The sequence below is a fragment of the Tachypleus tridentatus genome, chromosome 1, assembly GCF_004210375.1.
Source record: "Tachypleus tridentatus isolate NWPU-2018 chromosome 1, ASM421037v1, whole genome shotgun sequence".
Classification (NCBI taxonomy): Eukaryota; Metazoa; Arthropoda; class Merostomata; order Xiphosura; family Limulidae; genus Tachypleus; species Tachypleus tridentatus.
In genome coordinates this window covers 45379236-45405753 of record NC_134825.1, presented here as the reverse complement: position 1 = coordinate 45405753, position 26518 = coordinate 45379236, and positions in this window count along the sequence as shown.

The following is a 26518-nucleotide window of genomic DNA, read 5'->3' as shown; positions in this document are numbered from 1 at the left end:
ACAAACTCACGTAGACGTAACTTTATTTAATAAAACTACACATAAAGTAAAAAAGGAAGTAAAGTAATGGTTCTTATGATAGTGTACAGAGTATAAAACAGTTATAAATGTTCAGCTATGACATGACATGGTCTTACAAGTTGAAACATAGAAAGTTATAAAAACGAAGATTAAAACTCGTAATAAAGAAACAAGTAGCTAAAGTAGTGTATGGAACAAACCAAAGCTAAATTATTGAAAAGTAGAATATAAAGTTGTAATAAAAGCAAACGTAGCTGATTATGTCAAAACGTCTGAATGCATGTTCACAAGGTGATAAGCATATGGTTTTGAACAAAATGGGCATACGTAATTTTGGCTTAAATAAATGGTGATAGCTCATAGAATTTGTGTAGTATTTGTTTAATTTTAAGAAACTGCACATTGTTAAGTGTTATTCGTATAAAATACTTTGCATATAAAAACTAAAGATGAAATCGAAGACAGTCGTCACGTGACGACAACGACATTGTGCCATCGCTTGGCACACTTGTTTCATTAAAAGGTTTGAATAAGCAAAAAACAGATAAGGTGATTCTGAATGAAAAAGCCAATATTAAATCAGGACTCCGCAGAGAAAATGTACATTTCTAACAATATATGCTTTGTAGCGTTTGATCGAGGAATTTAAGAGAAAAGTTCCAGATTGACAGACACAAGCGTATCATTTATATGTTGTACTTTTAAATGCGTTTATAACACATGAGGTAATGCGTCACAATTTGTATTATGAAAACTTAATAAATAATCGTTATTTGCAGCATTAAAACAATATGTTAATAGTATATTGATGCCAAAAATCTCTAGATATTGTTTGTTATTTTATTATATTTTTAGCCAGGTTTTCCAGCCTAAATATTCTGGTTTTTATACATAAGGTTTCTTACTTTTCTTTTAATTATGTTGATGTAATTTCAACATTCAGAGGACGTAACGTAGATTGTAGTTGCTGAGGCATTTTGTGAATAAAACGAGCCCCTTCTTCCCACTGACAGCTGTATGTCTACGGACTTACATCGCTAGAAACCGGGTTTCGATACCCTTTATGGACAGAGCACAGAGAGCCTATTGTGTAACTTTGTGCTTAATTCTAAACAAAAAGAAAAATAAGGATTTATAAGATTCTTCTCTACTTAATCCTATGAAGATTCGTGTTATTTTATTCACTCAATTTCAAGTGTTCTTTTCATTCTTATGGTGATTTTTGGTTTTACTTGTGCTAAATAACAGAAAATAGTGCAGCTATTTGTAAGAATTTTGTGTATTTACAGTAAAAAATACTTGTTAAGGGAAGTGAATGTAACAAAGATACGTGAGCGAACAGGGAGAGACTGAATATCGACCAAGTTTCAGCTGATCTTCGGGTAGCAACCGTTATGTGACGTTAGTAGTTCTCTAGTGGGTGTGCTATGCAGTGCTTGTTCTGTAAAACATCGCATGAGCACTCATATGGTCTGTACACCTAAGCAGTTCTATGTTGAAGGTTATAGTCCTCGTGAGTTGATTCTTTTCTACCTATGTAAGTGATTTTCTTCACTTACTATGTAAGTGATAAATATTTACCATTTCACTTCTTGTAAAAGTGAGTGTTCATTATCGTAACTGAAACCGATTTTTCAATTTATACTGTGGGAGACAATTTGTGTTCGAAATTATGCATATAACTTATGTAAGCTATATTTAATGCTGTCTTTACTTGACAGAATTTGGTTGTTTTACCAATATAATCCAGCATCAGAGTTGTGAACGTGATGTACTGAGTATCATTTTCAGACCGTGAAACATCAAATTTTAAAGTAATCTACAACAAATTTTATTTAGCCTTCGGAAATAATGAATATCTCAGAAAATGTTTTACATTTTAGAAGGTGGATTATTATGAACATTAATATTGCTAAAAATCTTCAAGATAAAATAATTTGAACACAACAGTTGCTTTTAGGTTTTTCTTTGGATAACATCCACCAAAAGACCCTAGTCCACCTTTATTTATGCCTGCACATCCTTGTATCCATACCTGGATGGACTCCAGGCAATCCATCGCCAGAAGAGATTGTGGATGTGAACACAGCTACATCGACGAAATTCCTCTACCACTTCCGCCCCCTGAAGAATGCGTCCACCCATATGATCATCCTGTTCTCACTCGGCATCGCCGTTGGAAGGAACAAGACAGGGCGTGGATGGGACTGAGCTCTGTAGCTATAACACTGATAGCTATTTTTATTATAGGATTTATCGTCTTATCTCCACTCTTGCACTATTTGATGTGAATTGCAGGACGTCGTGTGATGTCTCATGTAATGGATGAGATTCCCTGTGTTCACCTCGGACATTATTTGTTTAAAAACTAAACTGCTTTTCCAAATTGTTCGAAAGTAATTACTACACATTTTGAAATCATCGAAAGTCTTTGAAGTTCTAGTATAAGATAGTTGATGATGGCCACCAATGCAGGTAACACACCAAGAAACATTTTTTTAATCGACAGAAAAATAAACGTTTTCCGTTGAACCAAACAGTACTGTAGAGTAAGAATTATTATAAGTTAGATTAAGTTAGAATAATTTACAGTTTTTAGTTTTTACTTAATGATTTTTTGCAAGCGGTTATACATATATACATTTTACCGCGTACTGATACACTTCTCTCAGTAAAGGAATACCATCCTTCTTAATTTATCAAAACGTAAATATTTACAACTCTGATGTAAATTAGTTATTTAAGTGTGATAGTTAGTGTGGTTGATAGTTCACGGATAACAATCACCCGTCCATAATTTCTTGAAGACCATGACACGAAAGGCTAAACCATTATACAACTGAGAGTTAGAAGCGTTTATGATATATACCAAAATGTAGTTTGTTTTTTAATGTCATTTTCCTTGAGTGTTTTTGTAGTTATTACTGACTCCTATTATTAGAACAGCATTTATGGAGTACTAGTTCTTGTCATGATTTATCAGTACAGTTTCAAATTCCATTGGATAAACATATTTATACACACATATAATTTAGTACTTAACCGAAATTCCATCTTTGTATCTGTATTGAAAGGGATTAGTTATTAGACATTTTTTTCGATAATTTAGGAAGCTTCATATTCCTCAGTAAAACTTGAATTGTATTGTTTATATGAGTTTCAATTCTGATTAGTTTGAACCACTTGAATTTAAGGGTTATTTAAAATATAAAACCTATAAAACGTTCAACAGTAAAACTTTACAATAACTGTAAAACGCGTTTAGAGAGGAAATTTAATTATTAGTTGTATCTACAGTCTAAAATCGCTTGTAATAAAGACGTATTTGTGGTTTTAAATGATCATGTATAGCCAATGTGAGAAAGGATGTTCTTTACGTCAAATTTAGCTTTATAAACACTTTTCTTCTACTTTTTGTAGCTTATTAAAAAGGGTTACAAACTATTTTATGATGTTTGTGAAAATCCTTTTGATGTGTCCTCTCAAGCTGTGAGGTTTATTTTTCTGAAAAATACTTTGCAGTATTTTAAGTATCTTAAGAAAGTGACTGTAAAAGTTAAAACATTAATATTAATTATCCTAAAGAAAATATTGGCATTCTTAAGATGATTGTATAAGAGTTTAAATGACTTTATACAAATAGTTCGAAAAATTATATCAAATTTAAGTCTCTTCTTGTTTCTGAAGACAGTTGCTCTTTTGCTTTCATTAATAATAAAAATAATAAAAGCGATACCTAACTGATTAATTACAAATAATGTATCATTTTAAATATACCTAATTTGTCAGCAGCTGTTAGTATAATGAATGTCTCATTTGGAATTCCTGCTGTTGCAATATGTGTGCGCTCCACCTGAGTTATAGTGGCTACAGACTTTGGCAAGAACCGTTTTTAAATATTTATTGGAAACAGTGACGAAATTCGTTGGTTATATTTACTTACTGATTCAGTATTTCAAATGAGACTCAATCCCATAATGTTTTCATCTTAGCCACCGAGTAAGTTTCCTTGTTGTATTTGTTGTTCAGTGTACAGATAATCACGTGATGAAATACATACGATGTAACTTGTAACATGCATATCAACATAATGTTGGACTGCAACGCTGTGATGGTTACAAAGGTATCAAAGACTCTTAATTTTACTAATACTGTGCTTCTTGATTCCTAGCTTTCTGTTGCTTGTGAGATTATGAATTATTAATAGTCTCACCTCAGTAAGTGAAAAGTTGGGTATGATGACGGCAAGATGATCGACTTCCATCCCTGAGTGCTACTATTATTTTCTGATGTTAGGCCTAGCTGAACTGATTCAAATTAACATCGTTTCCTGTCGAAAACCTCCTTGCTCAATAAACTATGTTAAGCCGTAAACTTTTCAGTGAAGAAATACGTATCAGGTATACATCCCTTTATGGAAAGCAATGAAGTCTGATGCTACCAAATATTTCCTGTTATGAGAGAGAGAGAAACACGTAAACAAAGACATCTTTGTATTGAAAGACAGGTTCATGAGAGCGCCATCTTCGTTTTCATACATTATGGTTTTTGGAAAAAAGTGTGTATCAAACTGTGATATTCTCCGTCATATCACCAACATAAGTCGAATGAGGCTAATGGTAATATTTTACAGTATTCGTACCTTCAAAAGCACTTTTGTGATTTATAAAGCGGAAACGAGTCAAAAGGCATTACTGTGATTGCCTTGACAACGTAAACTTCTATAGAGAGATAATGTTCTGACTTTTAAATTTAAATGACTCAAGAAATATAAAGTTGATTTTGTACGACTTACACACGGTTAAAGAAATAATACTGTGACTGTACAAGGTAAAGTATTAAAAAATAGTATCAAAATTTGTTTACTGTAAGCAAGTCAAAAGATGTTAATTGTTAGTGAGTCAAGGGATATAGCCGAGATTTTTCAACTGTAAACGAGTCAAGAAAGATTTTTATAATTTCTATACTGTTAAATAATCATGATATGTTACTCTAACTTTTAAACTTTAAACGAGTCAAGAGGTAATGTTTGGATTTTTATGACTAACTCGTGTCAAGAATATACTTGTTTTTGTATTTTACATAGTATTTTATCCTTAATGAGAAAATTACAGTTAACAAGTATTTCTTCAAGTATTAAAGAAAGTGAGAGAAATGAATGTTTCATGTGCTCATTACATTTATAAATGTTTTGATTATCTTGCACGGTTTCACATCATGGAAATTAAGGTAAAATAACTACAAAACAAATGTAATGATAATAACATATTTCAACGTAACGTTAACCGAAATGTATTCCCATAGTTAATATGTTTATGTTATATTTGAGAATACGAAACTTCTGTTTCTAGTTTTATAGAACAAGAATTATAGTTTAGATGAAGGATCTTTATTGAATACGCTAGTATGAAAATGTATTTGGGTAGTAAAACTTTAGCAGATGATTTTGATTTTTTGATATTTTTGCTCAGTTTATAAATAGTGTTATGAATATATTTCACATTTCAAATAAGAATTATTTTTACTATTATAAATTGATACTCCAAGTTTATGTAGAAAGGAGATAAAAGAGTTCTCTTCGGTAAAAAGGCCACCCTTATAAATCATCAGGTACTTTGAACAAGTTGACTGAATTTTTACAAAATGCATTTGCTCTATAGAATGGGTTAGGGTACCCTCCTCCTGGCGGGCCTGTCTTAACTCACACTAATATTCAATATAATGCGCACTTTTAATAAAATAAGTTCGCGACTCTAACGTTTTAAAATGTACAATAATTTATTGTCAGTCGAATATATTGAATGCGCAATTAGTGGATTGCGGACAGCCTTTCTGACGAGAGTATTTAAATGTGATTTGAATTCAACATTTATTTTAAATTATAGTCTCTATTAATTACATTGGGGAACAATTTTCCCCATTTTCAAGATTACTTTATCCAACTTTATATATCTCATTTCCCACCTTGAAGCTAATGGGCTTTCGGTTTATCTACACAACTTGATTTTATATATTGTCCTTTTCTACTCCTTAAAAAAACTTTCTCAATTAACTATGATTAAAACAATTCATGTTAGTAAGGATGAGTAACTTTATCCTGTTCATATACAAAAGAAATATTGTAACATGCTTATTAAACAGAGCTTAAACATGTGTTTGATATACCTTCATTTACACACAGAAATGTCTTTTGCACAGGATATTCTAAAACTTGGGAAATACCAACGACATTTATTATAAACAAATTACTAATAGCTTTCTAACTAAGAATCTAAAAAATTTACCCAGACTACCAATTACGCCCAAACTTTATATGTTTCCTTGTTTTTTTGTTTTAGTAAACAAAGCTTAATTTAAAAAAAACTCAAATGCATAATTCATCGTTACTAACTTTAAGTTGATTTCAGATTAGTTTTTAAACATACATCAACTCTGAAGGATTTTTTTCCATACTAAGGACTTTTTCCCAATTTCTCTTTGCTCATAACTTGTGTATTTTTACACTTGAGTGTAAAGCTTCCTATACTGGCAAAATAAACTGTCATCTACCAGTTAGAACCCATAAGTATATAGGAATTTCCAAGATAAAAAAAAAGGTGGGTAACTCCTGTGCTTTCTCTTTACGTTAATGAAATGAAGAAACAGTAAAAGAACTAAACTTATCAAATTTCAGTATCTTTTGCAAGGTTAACACTAATCTTGAATTACTGATTAAAGAAACCCTACGAAATAATTTTTACCAAAGCCGAATTAAGGGTTTTATTCGCTCTATGCTTTTCCACTTATTGATGCCCCCTCGAGACAGAATCTCTACGTGCAGTATATTTGTATTTATAGCTTGAGGCCCCCTAATTAGTATGAAGCCCTAGCCTTCAACCCGGTAAGCCCATTCCTTAATCCAAGATTGATTTTCACCAACAATACGTGCAATACATTTATAGTCATAGCTTGAGGCCCCCTAATTAGTATGAAGCCCTGGTATTCAGCCTGGTAAGCCCATGCCTTAATTAAAAATTTATTTTCACCAACACTGAATAACGTACAGCCTTTGTTTAAATTGTACATTTTTAATGTGTACAGTATTAATGTTTCTACTTCACTTTCTATGTGTTTTAGTTTTGATAAATTATCGTTTAAGTAGCTATGTGTTTAAGTTATTTACTTAGAAATGATGTAATTCATTTATTTTGCTTTAGATATTGAAGATGGAATCTGTAGAATTTCGAAACGTTTATGTGTGTCCCCTTGAGTTATAATAAACAATGTTGTTTATCTTAGGTATTATTATTCTTTTTTATTGTTATGAACCTTCTTCTTTCAGGCACACGCATCCTAGCAAATAAGCAGATTTGTTGGTCTTAATTAACTTGTCAACAAAACTTTTCAATTTTTTTCATTTCAACAGATATTGACACTTGTTTGTTGGATGTTCTCAAATTTTGATATCTGAGGCACGATGTGTTGATCATAGTTTGAAATGCAGTGACGTAGCTAGTTAATTGTTCAGCTTAAGTTGTAGGTTACGAATTAAAAATGTAACTCAAGCCGGCTGGTATGGGTATTAAAACTTTTATGAAAATAAATTAGAGAACAACGTTTTTTAAGTCATTTTCAGGTTAACAAAGAGTTTACCGTTGCAAACCTGAAGATCATCCAAGAAAGTCGAAACAAACAAAAACTATAATTACTGTTATCCTCCTAAAACTTGATACTGTTTATATACAACACTATAGTTCGTTGTTATTTAAATATAAATTACTTAGTCCTTTCTAATGTACGTATACACAGGAATGATATACTTACTGTCTTCCGAACTGTTTGTTTGTTTTTGAATTTCGCGCAAAGCTACACAGGGGCTAGCTGAGCTAGCCGTCCCTAGTTTAGCAGTGTAAGACTAGAGGGAAGGCAGCTAGCCTCAACACTCACAGCCAACTCTTGGGCTACTTTTTTTACCAACGAATACTGGAATTGACCGTCACATTATAACTGCTCCACGGCTGAAAGAACGACCATGTTTAGTGTGACGGGTATTTAAACCTGCGGCCCTCAATTACGAGTCAAGCGCCTTAGCCACCTTTCCATGCCTAGCCTCTTTCGAACTGAATAATGTTTATGCTACAAGTATATTAATACAGTAATTTTCTATACAAAGTTTCGTAAACATTATTGATATGTTTATTGTTACTTTAAAATTTAATCTAAATTGCCATAAATTATTTGATTTTAACATGTAATTTGGAATTAAATAGGAAAAAAGAAACAAATAATATTAAACGTATATATTGTTTACGAAATAATAAGTTTATTTGGGAATTTCACTCATCAGATATATTGTCTGTGTTTTGTTATAGCAAAGCTACATCAGGTTATCTGCTGTGTTCATCGAGAAAAATTGAAACGCTGATTTAACATAATAAATCCGAAGACTTATCCTATCAGATATAACAAAATTGTGAACTTTAATAGACGATGCAGACATAAAAGTAAAATTATTTATAGGTTTTATATCACTTAGAACTGATAAAGAATACTGTTTAAAAAAATCGGTAGAACGTGTTCTATTTAAATCCCATCAATGCTGTTATTTTAGCACTCTCACATTCAAAACTTGTCTTGGTTCGGATTCACTTATCGTATTGTCCCTAATTAACGCCCTCAGGGGCGTTGCAAACTGCAAAGGGAGGGCTAATTCTTCCCGTGTGATTTGTTGATTTCAATGCTAGTAAGTAAGTGTGTTTTTTGTTTTTGTTTTCAAATAAAAAATACAGTAACAATTCACTTTTTAGTACGTGTTTCATCTGGTCATTTCTGAATGGAGAAGTCGATTCTTTATCAATAGTTTGAAAACTGTTCTTCAAATTATCTTCGATATTTTATCAGAAAAAGACAAAATATATATACAGAGAAAGCCAAGTCTATTCACGTTTAATACTATTTTATATTATTAGTACTCTTCTAATAGGTAGGATATTATGTTTTACTAATCTCTCTCTGTGTGTAGATGTGTTTATTCACACCACATTTCATCAAAATATAACAAAGAGTAGCTTTAAAATAAAAGAGTTTGTTACTAAACTTGGGGCATAGTATGGTTAACTGATAAGTTTGGAGTATAAAGTGATTACGCGGTTACTTTGGAATCCAAGGTAATTAATCAGTTGGTTTGTGGTGTGTGATTATTAAATGGCACGTTTGGATAGTACGTAATTAACAGGTTACTCCAGGATCTAAGGAAATTAATTAATTAGTTTCCAGTATAAAATGGTTAAAAGGTAACTTTGAGATTAAAAATAATTAATATTTAAATTTGGGATGTATGGTGGTTAACCTGTTAATTAAGATGTGTTTGGTCAACAGGTTGGAATGTCGGATGGTTAAAAGCTATAGTGGACAAAGAGCCAAATTTTCTAGCGTGCATTATGTTGCTAGTAAGCTACTGTGTGTAGATGATAAAATATATTAGACTTCTGTTGCTAGTAAGCCACCGTGTGTAAATAATACAATATGTTAGACTTATGTTGCTAGTAAACTACCGCTTGTAGATAATAAAGTAAGTTAGACTTCTGTTGCTAGTAAGGTACTGTGTGTAGATGATAAAATGTTAGAATTTTGTTTGTTTTTGAATTTCGCGTAAAGCTACTCGAGGGCCATCTGTTTTAGTCGTCCCTAATTTAGCAGTGTAAGACTAGAGGGAAGACAGCTAGTCATCACCATCCACCGCCAACTCTTGGGCTACTCTTTTACCAACGAATAGTGGGATTGACCGTCACATTATAACGCTCTCACGGCTAAAAGGGCGAGAATGTTTGGTGCGACCGAGATTCGAACTCACGACCCTCGGATTACGAGTCGAACGCCTCAACACGCTCGGACATAGAATTTTTTTGCTAGTAAGCTCCTGTGTGTAGATGATAAAGTATGTTAGACTTCTGTTGCTAGTAAACTGCTTGGTTAATCATGTATTGTTTACAAGCGTAAGATTGTTTGAAGTGTGTTTTTAGTATTTAAATGTGTTTTCAGTATTTATTGTTGTTGTATTTTAATATACTACATTTTCGGCGAGCTTTAGATAAAGTAAAAGAACATAAAATTTCATTAATCTTAAAACAGCTGACACAAAACTGCTAAATCGTATTCTTTTTTCAGCCATTGTTACTTACGTTACTTTTTTCTTGTATTTTTTTTGTTAATTCTCAAGTCCTGGTTTGAATTTGTAGAATTCGGCTTTATTCTATCGTGAACAGATTTCAAGAACTGTTTGTGTGCATTTAAATGAAAATACAAAAGGCTACCGAGAAAGGAATGTATTGAACTAAATAAATAAACAAAAAATTTCTTTACAATCAGTTTGTGAATTACTATAGGAGACTTTTTAAGAACCCAGATGTTCGATCAAATATGCTGACTGGTTAGATTAATTATTGTACAGTGGAAACATTAACCGCAATTGAACGTGTTTCTTGAAACTGTGACCTCTTAATGGAAAAATATGTAAACAACTAGCAGGATTTCGTTGATCGTGACTATTAAATAAATAAAATAAAAAATGTTACTTTATGCAGCTTTGTGGAAGGTAGGGAGGTAAAAAAGTAAAACAATATTAACAAAATGTTTATACGTGAGAAATACACATGTGGCATTCATCCGTGTTCCCCGGAAGTTTTTCACTTTGAAATTAAATGGTCTCCGCTAACCTTTGATAAAATAGCTAAAATGTCAAAAAAATTATTTGATTTCAATAGCTTTTTGTATTTATAGAAAAACCTTTGTTCGTTTGGGGGAAAAAATAATGTATAGTATAGGCATATTTGTTAAAAACATTATACTGAATATAGTTTTTTTTTATCGATGCAAGCAACTCTTCATTTGGGCTATCTGCAGTGTGCAGGCGGGAAATCGAACCCCGTAGACGTTGTAAATCAACAGACTATCCCCTATCCCACCAAATGACTAATGTCGTTCTTCTATATATGTTAATTAGTTGATGTTTTTTTCCGAAGTTGACTTAGACGCAATCTAAACCATTTCATAAAAACCAAAAACATTTCGTGATTTTCACAAGCGGTATATCATCTGTCCAAGAACAAAACTTAAACAACTAATCACAATAAAATATGTTAAGAAATACGAGTGAGACAAACAGTTCGTTTCGAATGTAGTTGGTTTGTCTTTGCTTTCAGATGGATCGCTATTATTTTGTATTTTTTAAATAAATGTTGCATATAGGTATAAATAAACTTGTATATTTTTGGATATGTTTTTAAGATCATCCACAGATTAAGTATTATAAAAACCTAACTTTCATAAAAGTAAGATATGTAAGAAGAAACAGCTAAACAAAATCTTATACGTGTAATACAAATAAATCTAAAGAGCCACAATATAAGTGGTATAAATATGCCATGTGATATATATTGAGTGTATATGTATTATGTACAAACTAATTAAGAATAGAGACTGGCACATTAAACGTTACTTTTATCAGCATAGTTGTGATAACAAAGAAACGTAGAATGATGCAATAAGATATAACCAATCAACCAAATTGTTTACGATACTTTGAAGTTATGAGTATAGTTCTAGTTCCATTACTGATACAATGTACATCTTGTAGACAGCGTACATGAAAAACGTAGTCTTTATTTGTATCTGCTTCATGACCATCGTTTTTAAATAGTGCTCATGATTTGTCAGTAAAATATTTTTTTTAAATTGATATGGAACCAATTGTTCCGTGTTACTGTCGCATATCGTGTGTGACTTAATTAATTGGGAGTTATTGTTACAGCAAAAGCGATGACATTGAAATCATTGATACAAAACAAGCAGTAAACTTTTTATAAAATGCAAACTAGGAACAGTAAAGCTTCCGAAACTAATGGTTTCTGTAGGGTTAACTATACACTATATCGTTAAATACTTCGATCCATGGTTAACGAGATCAAGGAAAGCCCCCGAAACTGCTTTTCCTTCTGATGCTTAAGCATTAATAGATACGGCACGTACTGGAAGCGTGGTACAAAAATCGAACGTGCAACTTCGAAAGGTTAAACTCTGAAGAAGAGAAAAGAAATAAGTAGAGATATAAGAGCAGCTTTTATAAACAGTACATCAATGTCAAAATGTGTTTTCACTCCACCACTTCATGTCAGAACGAAGATTACAAAAAACATTTTAAAAGGATCAATTGTTTCAATACCATTGTAGTATGTTAACAATATCACTTTTTTATTTCATTTTAGTTGAAAAAAAGGTGGGTATTTCACAATCGCTAAAATAAAATAAAACATTTCTATTTACACGCTATGGCACATATGTGGGTGTAAAAAGGCTGAGAACTCTCTTTTAAAACAAATTTAAATCTCAACACTTACCGGTTAAACCATGTCTGATATCCGTGCATCTTTATAATAGCTCTGAAGTGTAACTGCAATGGTATCATTCGCAGAGTGTTTTCCATTAGTCATACAATGACGACGATTTTCCGGTGCCTATTTTAACATTCGGAACGCAGATAAATCCGTAGATGCTACGTCTAGCCACTTGATTGGTATGTCTTCGCATGAAGTATCACGGACATCCATTTATTTCTCCAATTGCTTGAAGCCTGGTATAATTGAACTTGGAAGAAACTCGTGTACATGTGAAGTGTGTCGCTTTTCCTGGCACAGATGTGTCATGATTAGGTTGTCTACTATTACACACATTATATGGACGGCTTTTGCCGCTTACTTTTGAATTCGTATGGATTTGTTTAAGATGCCAGACACTGCTCACTACGACTGTGGTAGAACTTGTTACAGGTACAGACCTGGATGTTCCTGGTTCTAATAATCGATCCATATTGTTTGTTTCTCAATTCTGTTAAATACAATGGATATCTCCATTTTCGAAAATCTTAATTTTTGATCTGAACACGTCCTAATGATCTGAGTGTATGAATGTTTTGCGTTCCAAAAGCGTTTAATTTTCCTTGGTGTTACCCAACTACAAAACAAACACTGCCAAAATGTAGTTCTCATACATGACTTTCTATCGCGATTTTATATCGCTATGTTTGTCGAGTGACTTCATGATTTGCATATTCAAAATCGTTTTAATAAAACTACTAAAACATTTCTATGTAATGTGCAGATAACAGGTTTTGTAGTACACTAACCTTATCTTGTATTAGTTTTAAGGACTTTGAGTTTTGGTATTTCTCAACTTTTCGATAGAAATTCATCGAAAAATTCCTTAGGTTTGTAGAAATGTAGTTTCTAGTCGCCTCGTGTGAAATTTCACACCATCATTACAATTCAATGGGTAAATTGAACTAACTACTCCATATTAGAATCGAGCTAATAAGGAAATAAATAAACTTCCTACGCAGTGTTTTTAGTCCACTTGAAAAAATAGATTTATTTATTTTATATTGACTCTTGAATGTTTTTGTGCTTACTGCTCTACGTTTAAAACATTCATTTTGTATCATCTTTATCTCCCGAGAGTTATTTGGTAACTCTTTTGTTACATTGCAAAAAAAGTGTGAAACCGACTATCCTGCAACACTACGCGATTTATGTGAGAAAATGACTGTTCCTTTTTAACCCGACACGACTTAAGTGTGAAATCGACTGTCTTGTATGTTTGTTTTGAGAACTTTGCGCAAAATTCACGTGTATATGCCCCCCCCACCAACAACACCAGACACACATGTATATGGCCTTCTTTATCAACACCAGACTCACGTGTATATTGCCCGCCCTATCTTTAAACTGATAAACAAAAGGGAGAGCAGGTAGTTAGTCAACAGTACCCTCCACAAACTCTTTTTTTTTTTTTTTATCTGACTGTAGATTGAAATTGAACCATCACTCTTATAGCGCATCCAGGATACCAAAATGTGGAAAACATTTTTCATAATAACAAATCATCAACCTTCGAATTCAAAATCCGCTAACGCTGACAGTCTTGTAATACAGAAGAGCAAAACTGACAACAGCATCACGTTAAAGGTTTAAAGTGCGAAATTGACTCTCCTGTAACGTTACCTGCCTAAAGTGAAAAACTGACAAAAGTGTAACGTTACCTTACTAATGTGAGAAATTGACAATAGTGCATCATTACGTTAATGAACTACGAAACACAAGTGTAACGTTACATGAAGGAAGTGAACAACTGACTATAGTGTAACAGTACATGACTGATGTGAGAAACTTTAAATATTGATTATGGTTTAATTTGAATTTCGCGCAAAGCTACACGAGAGCTATCCGCATTAGCCGTCCCTAATTTTGCAGTGCAAAACTGGAGGAAAAGCAGCTAGTCTTTACTACCCATCGCCATCTCTTGGGCTACTCTTTTACCAACGAATAGTGGGATTGACCGTCACATTATAACGTCCCCACGGCTGAAAGGGCGAGCATGTTTGGTGTGCTGAGGATTAGAACCCGCCACCCTCGGATTACGAGTCGAGTGCCTTAACCACCTGGTCATGCCGGGCCAAGAACATTGAAACTTACGCAAATGAAATAAGAACCTAACAATAATGTGTGATGGATTTACTATAACAAGTATTTTAATGTTCATGTTTGTGTAAATTATGTTTATTTTTAGACGTTTATATAACTTATGCTGTTAAATATACAATGCGAAAATTTCGCCAATGCACTAAAGATGTAGAAAATATCCATATGTGCGTACGTGAACACTATCCTATCGTCTGTATCGTTGTGCAGGCTGAAATTTCTAGAAACTCTTCTCACATGTATAAACGTAACCAACGCGACGCGCCAAAGGTCAATATATATTATTGGTTTGCTATAGTTAATATACTATAAACTCTGGAAGCTATGACTGTGATTAATGCTTAATAATCGAAAACTTCAAATTTATTAACCAGGAATATTTGTAGCTTTCAAATATTACAGACTGTTTAACTACAGTGAATTCATATAGGATAATAGCATTTTTACGAAAACATTATATAACTTCATCAGTGGAAAAGTCGACGAAGAACGCAAAGCGAGCTAGCTCTCCATTAAGAGATTTGTACCTGTGTATCAACTCAAAATCATTTCGCTCACCGTGAACCCTCGATAAAATATCCAGTTTCAGACCAGATAGAAAACTCAATATTATTTGCAAGTTCGTAAAACCTTTGTATTCAAATAATTATTTGTATTAACTGTTATTATAAACTGTATTACTTTTTGTGTATTAAAATATATCATATACTGGATACATATCGACATTTGATTAACTTTTAATCCTAAGTTACAATTTAACTCAGTTTGAGACTATTTGAAACCGTAGTACGTAGCAAATGTAACGTTACACGGATAATGCGAGAAACTGACAGTATTGTAACGTTATGCGAATAACATGAGAAACCGTAAGTACTACATTGAAGTGTAAATATATAAATTTTGTAAGAAAAGAAAGGTTGAAGACTCTTTCCTTCCTAAAGTGGGTTAGTTTAACACATTTATTTAACTGTTACAACTTCGTTTTCGTTTTTTGTCAATACACTCTTTAACAACATAATACATTTTAGATCACTATACGCTTCTGTATTACGAATTATCAAATATTGTTTAACATACATAAACGTATAAATGTGTATTAACAGGCTTATACTTCAGGCATACCTCATTATATATTATTGATGAAAAAAAGTTTATAAAACACGTCGCTGATTGTCTGTTTTATACGTTCAAGTTTAAAAACAGACTTAGACTTCACGGTTTTAGAAGTCAGATCATGCATTCAACTTTACTTCTCTGAAGCAGCGACAAAACTTGTGTTCCTCTTCACGCTGAAAAAATAACTGTCTTATACATAAGTAAAACAAAGCACACTGAGCTATTCAGTCTACTACTTTAGAACCTTGAATAAACAATTAATTTTAATATATATATAGCTTTCGCAAGTAGCTGTTAAGATCGGTAGGCAGTCCTTGCTTTGAATAAGTTACCATGGAAACAGCCTGTGTATGCATCATTGAACAGGTTTGAAGATGATAACTCTTTGTAATGTAAATGATGAATTCAAGGAATCCAGTAAAAGTTCTTGAAACAGTTCTCTGGGTAATGAATCAAACAGCCGTCAGCACAGCGAGTTCTAGTTTCGTCTGATGAAAACTTAAAATTCTTCGTTGCATTACTTTTCATAACCTGCACGTTTACATACTACGCGCAACAAAAACCTATCAGAAAAGGTGAACGTATATTTACAGATCCATGTAGGTAGTTAGTCACATATTTGACTTTATAAGTCAATTTTTATCATTTTTATATTAAACAAGTAAAAAAAAAATCTCGGAAAAAGGAAAGTAGGATGTAGGAATGGCTAATATCAATCCTTCATAAAACATAAATAACACACCTAATGTCTTGTTTCCACTGCTTTTGAAGAATTGATATTAACCATCTATATATTTACTTTTTTATTGGCTTGTTTTTGGAACAAAGTTCTAAAAAATGAAGTTTCAATTGTAATATTCGTTGTTTATCTATTATTAGCTAATAATTCCCATTCTCAAGTTCTCAATAGGAACACAAAAGTTCTGTAAAAGCTAACTTCAAGGGATAATGACAACATTTTTCACATTACAATTATGTCGTTTGTTTGTTTTAGTATTACTGCTGGCCATGAATAATACTTAGAAGAGCAGATACTCCATTTGAATGGAGTATACACCATTGTTTTAGTTTTATAGCTTTCATATAATAAAACAGAAACAGAAGAAAGAAGAACACGAAATTCACACTTTCTGCTATAATATTTAGACATTTACAGAAAAAAGCGACTCATTCTTCACAAATATACAAAAGGAAAAAAGTTACAAAAGTAAACATTGCATAGTATTGTAAAATTCTGATGACCTGCCGAGAAGACTATTGAATTACCATCTTAATAAACAATCCGAACCATCCTTACATTGACAGTACTACTACCTACCTGATAATCATAAACAGAATTTTGAAAGAAAAAAGATAGACTTTTTAATCACACAACATGATTATTTAAATTCACTCTTTACGCTGTGGTTGTTTGTTAAGCTTAAAGCTACTTAATAGGTTACCTGCGTTCTTCTTGTTAATGGGTAAGATGATATTTAAAGCTATAAGCGGCAGTCTTACCATTGAGACACTTAGAGGCTAACGGTGTGAATGGAAATATTGTGTGTGTGTGTGTGTGTGTGTGTGTAAATTTATTTTCAAAAACATCTGAATCTATACAAAATGATTTTAAAAGATAAAAAGACATCCTCACAATAATGAAATGAACTCGCTATCTAAAGTAGCATTCGTAATCAAAGATAACTAACTAAATTTTTATACTAAAGACATGATACATTTTTATGCGTAAAAGTTATAATCACAGTATTACAGTTTTGTTTTTTTATTTGGAGAAATAACATTCTGTTTCACATTAAATAATTTATTGAAATTTACTTTATACACTGCTGGCAAAAATCTTGAGATCAATGAACATAAAGAAAAAATATGCATTTTGCATTGTTAGACTCAACACTTACTTGAATTAAGCTTCGAAATATGAAAATAAGAAAAGGGAAAATAAAAAAAAAACTTTTTTAGCATTTCATAGGGAAAATGTGAACACTGTGAAATAAGCCTAAATACTAAATTGTCAAAAGTTTAAGACCATACTGAAACAAAGTGTTAATCGGTAAATCACGTAACGAAATTTAGTCATTTGTGTTCAAGCATTAAGCGTTGTTAACATCTCCCACTGACATCTCCTGTGTTACACATTGGGTAAAAACATAGCAAAGGCTAAAAAGTTGATAGTTTGAACGTGGCAGAATTGTCGAGCTGCAAAAGTAAGGTCTCTCTCAACGTGCCATCGCTGACAAGATTGGGAGTAGTAAAACTGCTGTTGTAAATTTCTTAAAAAACCCTGAGGGATATGGAACGATAATTTCAAGTGGTTGACCCAAGAAAATTTCGCCGGTGTTGAGCAGGAGGATTCGACGGGTTGTCCAGCAAGACACCAGCCGATCGTCAAACCAGATTAAGGCTCTTACGGACGTAGAATGCAGCCCAAGAACAATAAAACTGCATCTACGAGAGAAAGGCTTTAAAAACCTTAAACGTCTTCAAAGACCATGCCTCCTTCCACACCACGAAACAGCTCGGTTAAATTTTGCTGAGAAGCACCAAACATGGGGCGTGGAAAAGTGGAAGAAGGTTTGTTCTCTGATGAGAAAAAATGTAACTTGGATGGTCCAGATGGCTTCAAACGTTAATGGAACGATAAGAATATCCCACTGGAGACATTTTCTACACGGCACAGTGGAGTAAATTCCATCATGATCTGGGGTGCTTTCTCCTTCCATGGAACAATGGAGCTTCAAGTTATACAGGGGCATCAAACAGCAGCTGACTACACTGGCATGTTGGAGAGAGCATCCTTATTGACTGAAGGCTCTCGCTTGTGTGGAAATGACTGGATCTTTCAGCAGGACAACGCTGCAATCCACAATGCCCGCAGGACAACGGACTTTTTCATGGCGAATAACGTGATTTTTTGGACTATCCAGCGTGTTCGCCCGAACTGAACCCCATTGAAAATGTTTGGGGGTGGATGGCAAGGGAAGTCTATAGAAATGGACGTCAATTCCAAACAGTGCACGATCTTCGTGAAGTCATCTTCACCACTTGGAATAACATTCCAGCCAGCCTTCTGTAAACGCTTATATTGGCCATGCCAAAGGGAATGTTTGCAGTTATTCGCTTTGACGGCCGTTCAACTCACTACTTAGACCTCGTGTTCGGCATTTCCTACCATGTTTAGAACTTCTTTTTGGTATGGTCTTAAACTTTCGACCAGCTAGTATTTAGGCGAATTTCATAGTCTTTACATTTTCCCTATTAAATGCTAAACGAGTTTTTTATTTTCCCTTTTCTTATTGTCATCTTTCGAAGCTCTTCTAAAACAAGTGGTCGAGTCTAACAACGCAAAATGCGTATTTTTTCTTTATGTTCATTGGCCTCAAGATTTTGGCCAGCAGCGTATCTAGGGACACAGAACCCTAAAACTATATTTTTTTTACTCTTTTAAAGAGCTGAGTTTTTTTGTTATTTTTTTAAAAGAAACAGTTATTGGCTGTAAGGACGACATGTATATTAATGCGTTTAGATGTAACTACATGTTTTGCCGTTCTTATTTCTACAGCAGTATGAAGGTTAATCTCACTTTATAAAAACCGCATTCCGTATGTTCACCCTGTTGAACAAGACCACGTAATTACTCGACACTTTATCAGACTTCTTCAAAAATGGTATTAGTCTAAACCTTCCATAGGATCTCCACTGCATATCTTGGACAACGCATCTGGACAAACCTTCGTACTTCTTTTAACTACATATACACAAATACTGTTTTAAATTATTTAACTACTGCTTCGCTGAAATTGTTTTCAGATAGATATTGTTTTTGAGTATGTTGCTTGGAGTGTCTTGGACAAATACGTGGCTTGTTTGTTTATTTGTATGTTCGCTTTCCGAATTTCGCGCACAGCTACACGAGGGCTATCTGCACTAGTCGTCCCTAATTTAGCAGTGTAAGACTAGAGGGAAGGCAGCTAGTCATCACCACCCACCGTCAACTCTTGGGCTACTCTTACTTACCAAATAGTGGGATTGACTGTAACCTTATAACACCTCCACAGCTGACAGGGCGAGCATGTTTGGTGCGACGGGGACTCGAACCAGAAACCCTCAGATTATGAGTCGAGCACCTTAACCACCTAGCCATGCCAGGCCGATATGGCTTTTTCTAGTGATTATTGTATTCGTAGATTCTCACTTGTTACCAGATGCTGTACTTTGCTTACCATGCCTGAGGTACGACCAGCGGTAGGACTCTTACTGTATAGTCTTGGTATCCCAAGTAGATCCTTATTCCTTTGTTTTCCAATGGCATTAAGTGCAAGAGATATCCTCACATTGGAAACTCTAAATGCCTGATCTTAACTCATCTTTATGAGCTGAATGTATGAATATTGTGCATCTGAAAGGGTCTTCCAATAAACAGCTGATCTCCAGAGGCATCACACTATACAAAAAATTAAACAATCTCAAAATACAGTTCTGATACATAATCAATCTGTATTGGTATGATGGCTTATTGAAAACAAGAAAACATTAATATATCTTTGTACAAGAAGTTATATATATATACAGAAGTAATTGGCTTAATTGTTCAAAATATTAAATAACGTCTACACTAACAACGATAAGAATTCTACAAAACTTCCAATAATTTATTGAGAAAACATTATGGTTGTACCTATACTATTACGCTTGTATTTAATCTGAAACTACTAGTTGCTATTGTGTAATTCATTCAAAAAACATCCATGGGGTGCTACGCAGTTGATTCAAGTGATAAAAGTTTGATTTCATGGAATGGGTTGTGGCAGTAAATAGAATCATGCAAGTGAGTATAACTTTTTTTATTTCCTTCAGTTTCACTATGTTACTTTTTATTTCGCCTCTTCTGAATATGCTTTTACATAATTGTTTTGTTCAGATTGCCCGGCATGGCCAGGTGTGTTAAGGCGTTTGACTCGTAATCTGAGGGTGGCTGGTTCGAATCCCGGTCGCACCAAAACATGCTTGCCCTTTCAGCTATGAGGGCGTTATAATATGACGGTCAATCCCACTACTTGTTGGTAAAAGAATAGCCCAAGAGTTGGCTGTGAGTGATGATGACTAGCTGTCTTCCCCTCTAATCTTACACTACTAAATTAAGGACGGCTAGCGCAGATAGCCTTCATGGAGCTTTGCGCGAAATTCAAAAAAAAAAAAAACAAACTTGTTCAGATTACATCGACTATATCAGAGATCTTAAAGTGAATACAATTTATATACTCCTTATGCTGTTCCAAAACGACGATCATAATTACGTACATTTTGCTTTTATATTCTAAATGCATGTAAGAAGTCTTCCCCATGAAACTTTAATGGTTATTCTGTTACAGTTTGTTAGTTGCTTGGACGGTTCGAATGATGAATAATTTTACAAGATTCCATTAATACAAAATGCAAATACTCACGTGCGTGTAAAAATTACACATTATCGTTTCTATGGCAACTTCTTAAAGTTATCACCTCTGGTACACGAAAAGATGGATCCATACCACTTTGTTTGAAGACAGTTTTTTTTTTGCTAGATGGCAAAACTAATTAATAATCTCCGCTCTCATAAGAACTGCCTGGTAATATACGTTGATCGACTTTTATCTGATTGAAAGAGTTGGGTATTGTCCCAGAAAATAGCTTTCTTCGGATCCTTCTCTTAAATGAACCAAATCTTTTTCAGATCTTAAACGAGTATCCTTGCGCCCTATTAACATAATAATACAGCACAAAACATCAGGGATCTTTAATCAGATAATCTTGTAAGCTTAAACACGATCATCTATCGCCCTTCTTTTCTTAAGAGGAAATTAGTTAAGAAGTGTATTGATGAAGAAATGTAGATGAGGTCTGAACAAAATACAGATTTACGTTAAAAACATTAAAGTAATTTAAAAAGAGTAAAAAATATTAACGAGGAATAGTCTTCAAAGCTAAATTAAAAGAAAATAATTCCGTTTTATTAACTGATCAGATTATTTCTAACAATGCTAGGTCTAGACAGGCTTTCAAGTGTGAAGCGTAATGGCAATATTCAAAAGTAATATAAAAGAGACATAGTACTCATTGCGATATGATTATAAGCATTATGACAAGATCCTTTGCTTCAGTTACCATGTTGAATGCGTTCCCACCTACATTAAACGCGTGATCTAGATTACCATAATTAAAATGCATTACCTTGTACTTAGTGCAATTAAATGTAATTTGCCAATTGTTTGTCCAACTTACCAAGTGATCCAACACCTCAACATTTTCAATATATCTAGAAACACAGAAAATTTAACGATCAATTCTATGCACATGTACTCTCAGAGACAACTAACACAGGTTAAGTCTAATATTTAAGGAAAATCTAGGCCATAACCCATATTAGGCAGCTATGGTTTGAACTGCATAATAGACTGATTTATGTGGATTAGAAATAATAAATCTGCATTTTAACGTAATATATTAACGTTAGAAATTTGTGTAGAAATTTCGCGCATTTTCACCATTATACCACAAAAAATCATAAAAATTATTAATTCGGAAATTATTTAAATCAAGTTGTAAGAATAATTAACAAAGTATTGCACGCACACAAATAACCGTGTAAATCAGTAAAGCGCACAAAGGTGGCTGATGAGCTCAAGCCCCTACCTTTTTCTCCTTGCGCTAAAAAACTTCAGTTTTTTTTCAGTCATAAAGAAATGCCTACAAGTACTAAGTGACACATTTAACCATCCCATCCCTATCAAACATAACCCACCCTTCCCAGTAAAAGTCTTACCTTACAATGCTTGGAAAATGCTTTTTTTTCCTCAAAAGCCCTTACCCTTATGTCCTCTGCACGTTACTAGTATTAATTCTATTGATATGCAATGGGAGTGCCTTGTTAAAAATGTAATTCATCACCTTTACTGTAAAAAAAAAAAATTGATGCCATCTACACCGGAGAAGTTTATCGCCTATATCACGAACATATCCGTGAACGTCATTGAGCTATATATAATTTAAAGGTGAACATACGTTTAAAAAATAAAATCCAATGCAGAGAAAATTGCAGTTACAGATACTTTATACAACAACGTGGTATAGACTTAATAAATGTAATTTGTAAACTGTTGCTTCCAACTAATTTACTTCCTTTCATTTAAATTTTGAACTTTTTTACATTTTGCTCCATTTCGCTGTAATTTCATTTTATAACAATCATTAAAGTTTAATTTGTTACATTGTTCCACAGCAATAGGTTTCTCGGGATAATTTCGCGTTATTTATTGTTCTGTTTAGCTGTTTATTTTTTAAGCGTTTAGTTGTGAGTGAAACATGATAAAACTTTAAACCAAAACGTTCAGCTAACTGTAAAATAGCTGAAACAATCTCCAGAGTTACATAATGTATTTCGGCAGAAAGATTCAAATAATGTTTCAAATGAAAAGTAGTTAAAGTTTGTTTTACCACAAAGCTACACAATTGGCTATATCTACGAGGTCTGTTCAAAAAATACGCGGACTGTTTGAATTGCGCGGCTCCAGTTGGTTCTAGGGAATCCGCTTGGTGTCGCTAGGTTTGCACAGATCAGCTGATTACGACGCCATTTCCCGATTGCAGATATCTTCATTTGTGTATTAGCTACGCGGTTTTAAGTGAAGTGCGATTTTTTCGTTTGGCGGATTTCAGAATGAATGACCTGAAGGAGCAACGACTTGCTGTGAAATTTTGTGTCAAACTTGGAAAATCTGCGACTGAAACTTTTGCTATGCTTAACACGGCTTACGGTGATGTTGCTATGAATCGTACGGCATGTTTCAAGTGGCATGAACGTTTTAAGGATGGTCGACAGTCCATTGAAGATGATGAGCGTCCTGGACGTCCTTCCACGTCAACTGACGTCCCACACGTCGACAAAATCAACACCCCGGTGCGGGCAAATCGACGTCTGATTGTTAGGAGCTTGCTGAAGAGTTTGGGATATCAGTTGAATCTTGTTACGAGATTTTGACCAAAAATTGAAGATGCACCGCGTTGCTGCGAAATTGTGCCTCAGAACTCGAGAGTTTTGGCCAAACACTCGATCACTGTTCTTCCAACCCCCTACTCAACTGACCTTGCTCCTTGCGATTTTTTTCTTGTTCCCCAAACTCAAAAGACCCTTGAAAGGAAGAAGATTTGAAACGATTCCCGAGATTAAGGCAAATGCGACGAAGGAGCCGGAGGACATTACAAAAGAAGCGTACCAGGACTGTTTCAACAAGTGGAAACACCGTTGGGATAAGTGTGTGCGTTGGGGAGGAGAGTACCTTGAAGGGGTCCCAGACCTGTAACTTCTAAATAAAGTACATTTTGTTTTATGACGTCAATCCGCGTATTTTTTTAACAGCCCTCGTACTCTGTCTATTGTGGGGAAATACATAAAAGTAAAAACGAAATTAGAATATTGAAATAAACTAAAATTTCCAATTCAAAACATCTAATTTGTTTTGCTTACATATTCATTTTAAAATGGTGCTTACATATTCATTTTAAAATGGATAAAAAAATATGAACGCCATTTACCTATCATAGTTATATATCATTCTTATTTTCTGATATAAAGTAAGTTTACACTTTTGTTTTTCAAGAAACAAACTAAAATTTTAATACTTACCTTACATATTTCATGATACTTAAATGAACCTTACCATTTGATGTGTTTACCAGATAAATCTACAAAAATTCATATTATGTATAAATAGCCAAGGGCAACACTGTACGTACTGTCAAAACTCAGTTGTATATAATGTAAAGTTTTATTTATCAAAGTACTTGTATAACATCACCACTGAACAGTGTAAGCTAAACACAAAAAACCATAATGGCAGCTTCATTAACTTGAGGAAGGAATTAAATTCTAGAAAGAAACGAGTTTTAAATAAAAATCTTAAGGCCAGCCCTTATTTTTAACATACTTAAAGCTTTATCTTAAACTATCTTAAATTTACTACCTTTACAACATCAAATACCAATCCATTCCAAAGGCCAAGCACCTTGTTAGAAAAATTAAACCTGTCTCAACTGAAGATGAAGCTCTCCCTGACAATAAAAATTATTTTTGTCCCCTAATCCTAGTGTTCTCACAGTTAAATATGAAACAAAAATGATGCCTCAACACTATCAATTTCCTTTACAATCTTAAACATCTCAATTATATCCCCTCCAACTCACCTTTTTTCAAGAGAAATCTCAGCCTCTTATGTGATAAATTCTCTATCCCAAATACCATTCTAGTAATCCTGCTCTGAACCCTTTATCAATTCAAAGTCATCCCTAAAGGAGCCCAATACTGAACATAGTACTCTAAATGTGGCCTAACCAACAACCTATACAATGAAAATATAACCTCTTTAGACTTGTATTTGACATTACTGTAGATATAACCTAAAATCCTATTTGCCCTACCACTATCAACAGCACACTGCTTGAATGGCTTCAGACTGATGAACTATTACAACAAGATCCCTTTTCCTCATAACACTGTCAGGGTTATTTCCATCTAAATTACATTTATAATTTAAATTATGATAAGTAACATGCATTATCTTGCATTTATCATAATATAAACCAATCTGCTATTTATTTGCCCAACACACTAAATGATCTAAGTCCTTTCATAAATCAACATCATCTCCAAATTTAAGTAATTTATTGACTATTCCTTCCTTCATCTATGTTACTGATGAAAATCCAAAAGAGCAAAGGTCCCAAGACTGAGCCCTGAGGTACCCTACTTCTGACATTAATCCAAATTGACTCAATTCTGTTTATAGCAACCATCAGCTCTCTTCTCAATTGTCACTTCTTTGTCCAATTTGCTCACTGATCCCCCACAACAACAGATATAATAGTTTTACAAGCCTTTTATATATACATACATAAAAAAAAAAACTTTGCCATACAAAACTTTCTGAAAATCCAGATACACCAAATCTACACCCTTACCCTCACCTACATAACAGGAACCTTTTAAAAAGAATTTGTAAGATAATATTTTCCCTTAGTGATAACCAATAAAATTCTAAATTTTATTAAAAAGCTTTGCAAAGTACGTTCTATCATTTCCAAAACTTTTCCCACAACTGATGTAAGACAAATAAGCCTATAATTACTGGGACAACTTCTACTACCTCTCTTGAAGATAGGATTGACATTAGCTAATTTCCAATCTGTTAGTACTTTCCCAGAATTTGAGACATACAAACAATTGTGGGAAGTGACTCTCACATCCTTTAAAACACTTGGTAAAATATTACTGGTCCAAGAATCTTAGTTTTTTAAGTTTTCCAATTTTTTCTTAACTGGCTCAGCAATAATGCAGTCATCTTGTTGGACCTTATTTCCATCCATCAACTGTTCAACATGTAGAATACTATTTAAATCATCATTAGTAAAACCTAAAAAAAAGGAAAATTTGATAACCCATATATCTCATAATCATCAGATATCAACCCCTTTTATCATCCCTTAAGGGTTCTAAATCCCATTTTAATATTTTATTTACCCTTAATGTATTTAAAGAAATCCTTACTGTCAAGTTTTACATTTCCAGTTAATTTTTTTCATACATCCTCTTTGATGTCCTAATTTCTTGTCTCACCAACATTTTTGATCTTCTATAATCTTCTAAATCTCTTGTCATGTCAATCAATTTCAATTTCTTAAATTTCTTATAAGAAGTATGTTTACCTTAAATATTTAAAAATTTTCCACATCTGACCAGTGTCTCCAAATAACTGTTTTCCAATTCTCAACAAATAATTCTTGTCACATCCCTTCACACCCCAAATATCATTATGCCTTATCTCCATATGCATCAAAACACC